Below are 9,700 nucleotides of genomic sequence, written 5' to 3' on the forward strand. Positions count from 1 at the left end.
TCTGGACGGCCACCGACGAAGTCTGTTGGGAACAGCATTGAAAAGATGTCTGCATCGGAATCAGATGAGGAGTCGGAGCAGGGGTATTGGATAATAGAGACAGGGAGGAGTACACCTAGCAACACTGACAGTGAAGTAGATATGGTGGAAAGACCTAGGGTAGACGATGTAACTATCAGCGACACGGGTGACGATCTTGATGCCGTTGGTAGTAGCCAGGTTAATGGTTTAGTAGAGGACGCTTTACCTTCAGATATAGTAAATTCTGAAGAACTTAACCCTGGAACAGAGGATGTTGAACCTGCAGCGACTGGTCAGAATATTGAAGCTGACGCTTTAGAATTAGATAATGGCAGTGCGTTGACGGAGGATCCATCTCTAGATGAAATGGCAGATGAACCCACACATGATGAAACTACAAGAGTACAACCAGTTAGGGAAAGAAGACGTAGATACTTACCTACACCCCCACGTCACATACCAGAACATACCACACTTGCTAGACCTCAGAGAAATCGAAAACCACCGAAGTACCTGCAAGATTATGTCACTACATCAAAGCAGGCCACAACTAAACCAGATTGGTTAGCTAAAGTACATTGGTTAGAAAGTCAGGCAGAAACAGGACGTTTTAGAGGTCTAGAGATTGAACTATCGAGGGCTATCATCAAGATTATTGAGAACAGTTGAAATGTAAACAGCTTGACGAGGACGACAAGGTCATAAGAGGGGAGAAAGACACAATGACATGGAAGTCATTTTCTTCAACAGAGGGGAGAATGTAGTAGTGTCATTTTTAGCCTATAAAATAATAGTAAAAATATCTTTAAAGTTCTGTAATTAATTGTATTTATTATAAACGTTTAACTTGAATTTTGATAAAGGAATATTATTATTTAAATCAAATCTACACTTTACTTTTTATATTTAGTTCATGAATATTCAAAAGGTTCTTACTTTAAATTACGTATCTGATTGGTCATTGTGATTTCGCGGTCAATTTATATTTTGTATTGACCAGGTAGATTTGAACGGTAATTTGAAAATTGCAGTCGCACGATATTGTGTGTCCCGAATTATTACCTGTTATGTTTTCATTCATTGTGGACACAACATATTACATATTGATGTAAGTTAACTTCTTTATTATATTATTAATATTTGCACATGTAAATGACAAATTTAGCAAAGTTTGTATTATATGATTGCGTTCTCCTTGTAAAGTTTGTTTATTACATAAGTATGATAGATGTACCCGAGAATCTTTTATTTAGCTTCGTGCTACATGTATTTTATTATCTACCGTTAATTTGTCACGATAGAACAATATATTTGCTTAGCTATTTGATTATTGATACAGATAATTTATATTTCATAAATGGCGGCATATTAGACAAAATAAGGAAAAGTGTTAAAGTGGATATTTATTAGTACACTTATATTATACATTGTAATGATAGAAGTATAACTATAAATGAACTGGAGTTATTTTGTCATATCGTATATTTTAATATTTTATGAGTCCGAATGTTTATGATTGCATTTTGGTTTTAGGACTCCATTGATGTAATTATATACAGAGTATAAATTGTGAACTGTGCCTATTCCTTGCCAGTAAAAACTCACTCCACAAGTGGTAAGAGTCAATCTATTTTTAATTGTGTAATGTTGTAAACAAAACGTTATGGATTATTTCCCTTTAAATATGCGGTTTTAAGCATATTTAATATATTGGCTTAATTAGTCTTTATAAAAATAGTATTTACAATTTAATGATTGTTGTAATGTAATTGTATCTGAAGAACAAATAATATCGTATGTTCCGATTACCTAAATGTTATATTTGCAGTTTTAACTTTAGTTTTGTACCGTACACATAGTAAACCAGTAAACACTATATAGCATATTATTTATGATCAAGGGTTACATATTTGTGTATTGTATCACAATGAGAACTTAAAGTACACCTGACATCAGCTCACTGATTGTCTATTATATGTATTCGTAGAATAGTACACAATCTTAAACTGCAATGTATTTTACCATTACTATATGTGATAATGTGTAATTTAAGATACTTGTGTTTTATAATAGAACTGTTATTTGTAATTGTGATATTGTTATTTCAGAGTTTATTTTTATACTACTGGTATAATAAATCATCCGAACCCTAAACAGAGTTTATTATTACTTGACCCAAGAATCGACCCTGTTACAAAAATAATTTCCATACACCAAATATTGTTGACCTAATGCATATAGTATTACAAAAAGTAGACCAAAACTCAAAAACTTAACTTTGACCACTGAACCATGCAAATTAGGTCAAGGTCAGATGACACCTGTCAGTTAGACATGTACACCTTACAACCATTCCATACACCAAATATAGTAGACCTATTGCATATAGTACTAGAAAAATAGACCAAAATTCAAAAAACTTAACTTTGACCACTGAACCATGAAAATGAGGTCAAGGTCAGATGGCACCTGTCAGCTAGACATGTAAACCTTAAAATCATTCCATACACCAAGTATAGTAAACCTATTGCATATAGTATTAGAAAAATAGGCCAAAACTCAAAAACTTAACTTTGACCACTGAACCATGCAAATGAGGTCAAGGTCAAATGACACCTGTCAGCTAGACATGAACACCTTAAAATCATTCCATACACCAAATATAGTAGCTATATTGCATATAGTATTAGAAAAATAGGCCACAACTCAAAAACTTAACTTTGACCACTGAACCATGAAAATGAGGTCAAGGTCAAATGACACCTGTCAGCTAGACATGAACACCTTACAATCATTCCATTCACCAAATATAGTAGACCTATTGCATATAGTATAATAAAAAGAGACCAAAACACAAAAACTTAACTATAACCACTAAACCACTGAACCATGAAAATGAGGTCAAGGTCAGATGAAACCTGTTAGTTGGACATGTACATCTTACAGTCCCTCCATACATGAAATATGCTAGACCTATTGCTTATAGTATCTGAGATATGGACTTGACCACCAAAACTTAACCTTGTTCAATGATCCATGAAATGAGGTCGAGGTCAAATGAAAACTGTCTGACGGACATGAGGACCTTGCAAAGTATGCACATACCAAATATAGTTATCTTATTACTAATAATAAGAGAGAATTTAACATTACAAAAAATCTTAACTTTTTTTCAAGTAGTCACTGAACTATGAAACTGAGGTCAATGACATTGGATATGTGACTGATGGAAAGTTCGTAACATGAGGCATCTATATATAAAGTATGAAGCATCCAGGTCTTCTACCTTCTAAAATATAAAGCTTTTAAGAAGTAAGCTAACACCACCGCAGCCGGATCACTATCCCTATGTCGAGCTTTCTGCAACAAAAGTTGCAGGCTCGACAATAAAAATTCACAGATAGAATAAACACAATGGATTTTACGATTACAAATATGTCTGATCAGAGATAGAATACGGCGCAAGAGGTAGAAATTCTGAAAAAAGTGGACGCTGTTAAGGCCAATCGAGAACAGCGTTGCAATGATGAGAAAATTCTCAAATGACAAGGAGTAGTGCAGGACTCAACCTGGATTGTCAAAGACATTAAAGATGTTGACACGAAGTAAAGGTTTGTAAAATTATTACCTTGTGCTCGAAAGGGGAAACTATTCGCACATGGTAATGTGAGAGATTAAACAAGCAGCTTACTACCGTCTTGGTAAAGAGAGATACCGATGGAGTTGTGCAATTGAGAGCATAAGGATTTGTTTTGTAGGCCCGAAATATGGGTCTGACAACCAGTGAATTGGGGATGGTGGTTTTGGAGTGACATAAATTGATTTTTTTATTGTTAGGATAAAGACATGGATCCAATAGTGAACACGGAGTTAGTAGTTGAAAACGTCAAAGCCCTGAGAGGTATAACCAAAATGAACCACCTTCTAGGGTATTCCCGGTTAAGGAAAGATCAGTTTGTTGAGAGGTGATAGAAACGAAGACAAATTTTAGATTTCATCGTCGTCCCAAACCCCACACGAGGAAGGAGATTATCACCCAGACAAAACAACTTGGGGTGAAAGGGGTTAGCAGGCTGTCGATAGATCGATTGCTAAAGAAGGTGCAGGAAAAGATTGGGGAAGATAGGAAAGCCATTGGGGATAAAATTGAGGTACATTCGCCGAAGAAAGCCTTTAAAGATGTTTTTACTACCTGGAATATGACCCCCACCATAACATGGATGTGCAGACTTCCCTTGAGGTCTCTCGGGTGTCACGGATGGGCATTGTAAGGGGCAAACCAATGTGATCATGCACTGTGCCTTTGAAAAGATTAATCCAACAGGTAAGGAGAATGATGAGAACGAGAGATACTTTCACTCTGGAAACTAGATTTTCATCGCGGCCACGGACTTGGTTAAAACCCTTGAGGAGAAAGATGAAAAGATCGTAGAAAAGATTGCCCGGTGGACCTCTGACAAAACTAGGGAAATGGGGAATACTTCTTCGGTCAAGCGGGGATGTATCTCTTCTCGAATGTACCTTTCTTCTTGGTGATTTGGAAAATCGAGGTGGTTTAATGGGAGGTATGCTGTCGTTAAGTTTCCAATACAACCTGTTTTTATGCTCCTTAGGACTTGCGGCAACAGGGGCCATCTTGATAGTGGTGCTTGCTGGTATTGCACTGGCGAACAAGATCGTCCATGACATCGATATAGGTGCGTGTGGAGTTTGCTGAAAAGTATTTGAACATTTCCTCTTTCATGGTGCGTTTCCAACGTTTGACAATACTCGACTTCTCTCCGTTCCTGGAGTAGATATCGATACTATGCTTTTGAAGCAGCTGATTTACATGTTTGTTGTAAAACTCAGTGCCTTAGTCTGTACATAGCTTCTTGGGCACACCGCTTGGAAGGCATCCCGCACCGTCACCCCCTTCTTGTTCTTGGGTGGTATCAGCCAGCCATATTTCGATAATGCTCAGGGTAAATTTATTTCCCTTGTTGTCCCTGGAGAAGTCACTCATATCAACGAGGTCGGCCGCCCAGGTATCATCCACACCACCCACCGCTACACAGCGTTTATGAAACAAACTAGCGTCGAACTGGTTTGTGCAACTCCTCATCTAGTTCATCGGTCCAGCGAACAGTTTTTTAACACCCAGACTTTGGTAACTATAATGGGTCCGACGATGCTGCAGTCCAATCGTTCGTGTGTGGTAGAGTTGGGAATGGTGTGAAGCGAGGTTAGCATAGCTTCGTCACAGATGGTGTTGCGTGCGGTTGCATCCTTTTGCTGGGCATAACAAAGATCGTGGTGATATGCTGCCTGGTCAACTTGATTAATGGGTTTTGACCAAGCCTTCGGATACCATCGGGAAGTAGTTGCTTGCTAAGTCTAGTTATTTTATTTTAATAAATGAACGTTGAAGACATTTCCTACAGTGCCAACACCCCCACGAGGAGTAATCACTACCGCCTACTTCATCGATCGATAAGACGGTTGATCATTGGGAAGTCGGACTGTAGTAAGACGACGCTGCTGAACAACCTATTCCTGCGCGATGGATGGCTCCGACTACAATCGATTGTACGTCTACGTCTAAGCATTGAGGGTCCAAGCCCTATGGATTTGTATCCATCGATTTTACAAGCACCAAGGCAAATGAAAATATGCAAATTAAATGAATTCTTTGAGGTATAAGATAAAGAATCATTATGGATCAGCCCGAAGATTTCTTTATGGAACTGAAGTATGAAGAATATCTGGACACAGAGGAACCCCAGCCCTGCAAGTTCGAATTGCCCTGCAAATGCAATTTTGAGTGGGTTCCATGCTGAAAATGCAGTTGCGTGATCATTCGACCGATCTAAAGCTGTGGAGGTGATTTCCACGCATGGAACTCCACCATTATGTTAAGGTATAGCGATTTTCTCAACCCAAATGCCCTGTCAAGACGATTCGAGGCCACCAGTGCACATACCAATTGCACTTGAATCTTTTGAAGAAAAGGGATTCGTATCAGCTGTGTAATACTTTCATTCGCAACTCATTGATTAGGGGCGTTCACACCAACGCTTAGGGACCCTAAGCAGCGTGAGGCACTTGTCAGTGAGTTAAAAGACACCGAACGGAAGATTCAAGCCAGTAATATGCAGCATCGCCTCAACAACTTTGAACTTAGCCGGGACCTTTACACGAGTTGGTTGACCGTTATGGAATAACCGTTTAAAATGATATCGGATATGTTCCTTACGTCGTAACTAAAATCCCCTTCCCTTTCATGAATGTGACCTACCGAATTAGACTATTTACCGGATATGTTATTACATAAGCAACACGACGGGTGCCACATGTGAAGAAGGATCTGCTTACCCTTCCGGAGCACCTGAGATCACCGCTAGTTTTTTTTTGGTGGGGTTCGTGTTGTTTATTTTTAAGTTTTCTATGTTGTGTCATGTGTGCTGTTGTTTGTTTGTCTTTTTTCATTTTTAGCCATGGCGTTGTCAGTTTGTTTTAGATTTATGAGTTTGACTGTCCCATTGATATCTTTCGTCCCTCATTTACAAGGTGTACAAGCCTGTGCAAGGCTTAGCGAGAGGCAGCTTCACAGATCACCAAAAGATCTCAGACCTTCCTGCAACAGTGCCAGCCCTCCCTCCTCCATCGCCCAAGTTTGCCGACCCACTACTCATTGCACCACCTACAGAAACCGTCCTCGGAGCTCGAGCACAGCAACATTTGCAGCTCAGTAAGACTACATCCGCCGACCACACCTTTGGATTGCGATCTAAAAACGATTGTATCTTCATTGGAAGCTCACCAGTTACTTTTGACGGAGATAATTTGTTCATGTATAGTGTGAAGTACAAAGGTACCCTTGCCCTCTGGGGAGTCATGGTGAAAAAGAAACCAAAATCGTTCGAGCACGACGACCTGGACGACTATGCAGAGATCCTGAAAAGTTCCGGTGCTATGTATAAAGGGAATTCCATCTTTCAATTCAAGAACCCCAAAGGCGAATAAGAATTACAAGTGGAAGGGGATCGTGTTCCACTTCTACCAGAAGTATAAGCTGCAAACCGTATTTTTTTCAACTTTAAGCAGCTTCTCGATCGCTTGGAACTATGTGCTGCAGCATACCGAGCAGGAAATAATGGTGTGCGCAACGAAATGGTGTCGATTATCCATGCTATGAAAAAGGGTAGATATATCAGCATCGAAGAATATATGGAGCTTCATCATAGTACCCTATAAGTAAATGTTGCAAATCAAGAAAGGTTACGCCTGTAAGTACGCATACGGTGGTAGAGGATTGTTTGACACAATCGCCAGTTTGGCTGGACGCATGTTTACTTCCTCTGTCACCAAAACCATAGGAAGTAAGTCCGTGAGTGCAAACACCAATGCAACCTTGAGAGGTGTTGAAAAAGGGGCCCAAAAGCCGTCGACCATGTGGTTCATAAAGTGACCCGCCCCCGAAAACGCATCATGTCCACTCAACAGTCCAATGTTCAAAGCAGCAAACCGTAGCAAACCCAGTTGAACAACCTGATCTCCGGTTCTGGTATTGCTACCATCCACGACTTTGTGCAGCGCTATAAATGAATACATAATGTCCAACATCCTTATAATCACCGAAGGGTTGACCTTCGATGAAAGTCTCCAAGAATATAAGGTTCACGAATACGAAACTGAAGCCGGTGTCAGCATGAATAATCCAGGTGAGATCCGAATCAACATCGAAACCCAAGACTTGTTCCTCCATCCCGCTGAAAGTTATCTCTTGGGAGAGGAGCGATTGTAAAAGAACCACGGTAGTTCGTATGCTAATGCAGATCTAGTGTCTCTCATTCACAATGGAATAATGTATCTCTTCAAGACTATCAGTTACAATTAATGCAAGCTCTCAGGCCAGCTGATCGAACATATCAACGACCCAGTCGTTGCTATCACTATGCTGGGAATGTTGTTTTTTATCCCAACAATTTCTCCAAATCCCAAGGTCTCAACAAAGATTCATCTACCGAAGCCAATGCCAAAAACACAGGGTTTGCAGCACGTCATGAGTATATCATCACCAAGCCCGCCAATAAAAGGATCTTTTTCATTCCATACCCCTGAGACATATTTTCGGCTTTTACAACAAGATTATGTATGGATTCAATGCAAGCACCAATTGTCACTCGTGCGCGACTCGAACGACGATGCCTTTCTGCTGCTGCATGCTGTCAACGACGTGGCGAAAATCAACCTGAGGACTCGGTGAAAATCAACCTGAGTAAGATCTCTTGGTTTGTTCCTCACGTCCTTCCTTCTTTCCGAAAAAAAACTGTGGTTGTAAAAGACCATCCAAAGCAAGAGTAAGATCGATTGTGGTTTCCGAATACGACAGTGTGATTCTACAAGTGTTACCTAAACCTTACACTGGCGTTTGTCTGCCAAGAGTGGTCGGGAAAAACCGAGATACATCATCGTTGCCTTTAAGACCGGTAAAAGTACGATCGAACTCAAAATGAAGCCGTGTTCAACCACTGCCGGTTGCGAACTATCTACGTCACTCTCAACGCAGAACGCTACCCAGCGGTAGACTTCAATGCCAGTTTCACACAAACCAAGATCGTTAGAGTGTATAAGAATGTCGCAGAGTTCTAATTACGTCAACATTTTATCAGCAACTGCAACATTAACCCCTCCGATTTCGTCGATCTGTATCTACTGTTTGTCATTGATGTGAGTCACCTGTTTAAGCGGTTGAAAGAGTCGACAGTTGACTTTCAGATCCTGATCGAGTTCGGGCCCAAAGTACCTGCAAACACCGAGGCATTTTCACTTGTGATTTCAGACAGAATCCTGCAGTTTGAATTCGATGGTCAGAAGATGAACGTCGTGTACAAAAAGTAAAAAAATGAATAAAATTCACCTACAAGTAACTCCTCTTTGCCAGCCGCCCTGCCGAAGTCTATGCGATCGTGGTAAAGGTAATTAAACAACTGAGAAGTATGACGGTATCGAAGAGTGGAAGCAAAAATATGTGACAATAGTGTACCATAAATGAATGGATAACACATGGTTGCAGCAAATTGCTAAAAGCACCAACACCAAGCATGGGTTTTCCTTCATCGTTTCTGGAAACGATTGCCAAATCCTTACTCAAGGAATCCAAGACGAGATGGCATTAGTAAACCTGAAAACCAATAATTCCATCCCTAACATTCATATGCATACAGGTAACCATTCCTTCCGCTACTCTCCCGATGATGGTGCCAACTGGTTTTCCATCGCACTGATGACAGGTTCCTATGACATCGAGGACATCAACAATGAAATGCAGCGACATCTACGGCTCACCAAACACAATACGAAAATCATCATCGATGCCAACCGGGCGACCCTAAAGGCACCGCTGACCCTCGCCAAACTCTATCAAGTAGACTTCAAAGTTGTCAATAACATCAATTGACACCGTCCTTGGATTCAAGTGGCAGATTTACACGTTCGGTATGATCACAAACGGTTATACAGAAGGGAAGCACATTGTAAATATCATTTAAAGTTATGTAAATGGTACACAGCAGTCTTCAATCTACAGCTTTTTCTCGCAGACGGTCCTGGTATGAAAATCATTCAAACCCCCAAGCACCTATAGGTAGTATACTTGGCCGTGATCTTGCGAACCAGCAATCGCATGCAAACATAT

General features: G+C 40.2%; 1 long non-coding RNA gene across 1 annotated transcript; it reads left to right on the forward strand.

The window, feature by feature from the left end:
* The first annotated feature begins 1,039 nt into the window (after nt 1–1,039).
* LOC143056353 (uncharacterized) lies at nt 1,040–2,217 on the forward strand. The gene is made up of 3 exons (XR_012972307.1): nt 1,040–1,129; nt 1,555–1,636; nt 2,130–2,217. It is a non-coding gene; the product is annotated as an uncharacterized LOC143056353 (long non-coding RNA).
* The last annotated feature ends 7,483 nt before the right edge of the window (nt 2,218–9,700 follow it).

This window comes from Mytilus galloprovincialis, chromosome 13 (assembly GCF_965363235.1).
Source record: "Mytilus galloprovincialis chromosome 13, xbMytGall1.hap1.1, whole genome shotgun sequence".
NCBI lineage: Eukaryota > Metazoa > Mollusca > Bivalvia > Mytilida > Mytilidae > Mytilus > Mytilus galloprovincialis.